At 43.8% G+C, this 2,251-nt stretch overlaps 1 pseudogene; it reads right to left on the bottom strand.

Moving 5' to 3' along the window:
- Positions 1-446: 446 nt before the first annotated feature.
- LOC139585566 (uncharacterized) lies at positions 447-1,813 on the bottom strand (annotated as a pseudogene).
- Positions 1,814-2,251: the final 438 nt, after the last annotated feature.

The raw sequence follows: 2,251 nt of genomic DNA, 5'->3' as shown, positions 1-2,251 counted from the left end.
TAGATTCTGTAGTTCCTAGGATGTTTAAAACACAACATTATTTCTTTGTTGGAACAATTCTACACTTCTGGGCATCCTTTTTGTTAGTGCAGAGATTTGTGCCCCAGTGGCAATCAGAAAGGTTACAAGTGCCTGTTTGAGGCCTGTGATAGCTGTGATCAATATATCTCCTGATTTATGTTTAGTGAGCATTCTCAGATACATCCATGCTCCAGCCCTTTGCTCACCTATAAGGGATGGAGAGCCTAGTTTCTCTGGTTCTGTGTTTGCTTTGGCTCACATCCTAAATTCTGAGGGAGAGGCTGGGAGAGGGTTTCTTTTGGCTCACTGGCTGGATTCTGAGAAGGGAGGGGTGCACCGGGTTGAACTGAAAAATTCGGTTTCTGATAGTGCCAATTCGTTATTATTTTCTGTAATTTCTCAAGGGGCAAACCATCCATCACCTCTCTGGGGACTCCCCTTTTAACTTCCAACAACCACCAACGTTGGCAGTTAGAGATCTGTTTTCCCTTCCCTAAATTTTCACCGTGAGGAGCCGTGATAAACCAAACACCGTTTGTTTTTTCTGATTTCTCCTCCAGGGTTTTTACAGGTCCATATCATCTACTGTAATTAATCAAATCTACTGCAACCTCGCTCCATGCCCAAACTTTACGGCTACTGGCAGGTGAATCAGATTGAGAAGCTGGGGGCTGTGAGGGGATGGAGTATGGAGTGAAACCAGGATCAGTAGATCCAGTTTGGTCAGTGGGGTTACCAAGGAATCTATCTAGTCTCTCTACGGGACCCAAGGCCATTATGGTTTTCTGTAAAGTAATTGCTGTAGGTTTAGGAAGCCCTCAAATTAAAGGAGTCATAATTTCAGGCTTTACAGGTAATTGCACTGGTGACTGAAAACCAGGAATCAACCTTTTTCATGAATCATTTGCAGGCAGGTGGCTTTGTGGGCGCCTTCCAAAAGCTGGTTGGGGGCACTGACTATAGCTAAAGGGTCTCCCCTTTCCAAAGGATTAATTCCCCTGGCCCAGAAAGGCACACATTGTGTTAGGGACCACGTGTCACGCTTATCTCCTGTTGTTAGGAAAACTCCATGTCCCCAGTACCCACTGGCCTCCTGTTCAGTTAATTTAATTTGATCTCCACCAGTGAGGGACACTTGGAAGACATATTCTGTCTCCGATTCTTGTGGAAGGCACCCAAATTCTTTCTTCAGCTTAGTCAATTTGGTAGTGCTGAATGGTATTTGTTTAGTTGTGATATGTGGTTCAAAATCTTCATCATTAATATAATTATATTCTGTTTTAACCGAGGGTCTCAAATGAGGGCAGCAGTTTTCTCCACAGTTTTTTTACTGCCTCTAGTTCCTTATAGGGATAAATCTGTTTAATGTGAGGAGTTTCTTTTCCTCTGCCTGTGTTGAGGAATCAGCATTCAGTGAATTCTTAACATGTTCCTCTCTAAGGGCAGCTCGTAACAGATGGATCTCATTTCTTTCTTCATTTAATTGTTTTTGCCAAATTTCAACTAGGTTTTGAAGGGAGTCCATTATAGCTTTTTCCTCACTTCTTCACTTTAAGAGAGTTTTTATAGCTGCTGTGAGACAAGCTCCCAAAACTGAGCAGAGAATAGTTTTATTTTTGCCCAGTTTAAATTTTGTTTCATGTTGTAAAGAACATACTCTATCAATAACATTTTTCAAATTAAATCAGTTACTTTGTGCCCATTCTTCTTCTCCGGGAGAAGGTTTGGCATTGTGTTTGGCTAGTAGAGCATAAAATTCAGCTTCAACTTTTGCGCTGAGGTTTTCCATCATTTTGTGAAGGGACCAAAACCATGACAGGGAGGTGTAGACTTAAGGTACACAACCACACAGCGTCTGCTATGTTGCCTTCTTGGGAAGGCAGCGGCGACCTGGTTTCGGAGTTCAGCACGGTGATCCCCTCCCGGGACCTCTCGGGCCAGTAACGGACGCTAACACCAATGTGGTGGACGGTTAAAGGCGTTTATTGAGGGGTCTCAGGGGCATTTATGGACTAAGGGGTTTCTCTACGTCAGAAAGGGGTTTGGCTATACTTTCTAGGGTTAGTATGGAGTGGAAAGTTACTGGCATCTATAGGTTAGGGGGGCTACATGTTTGGCTACATTCCAAGGGTGATCCTTATCTCTGGGGAGAGGGGCAGAAGGAGTCCTGTAATTTTCCGTCACAGCCCGAAATCTTCCGAATGCCTGTCCCTTACCTACCACATTGCTG

This window comes from Agelaius tricolor, unplaced genomic scaffold (assembly GCF_023055355.1).
Source record: "Agelaius tricolor isolate 1412-34295 unplaced genomic scaffold, bAgeTri1.0.p SCAF_84, whole genome shotgun sequence".
NCBI lineage: Eukaryota > Metazoa > Chordata > Aves > Passeriformes > Icteridae > Agelaius > Agelaius tricolor.
This window is presented reverse-complemented; position numbering and strand designations above follow the sequence as displayed.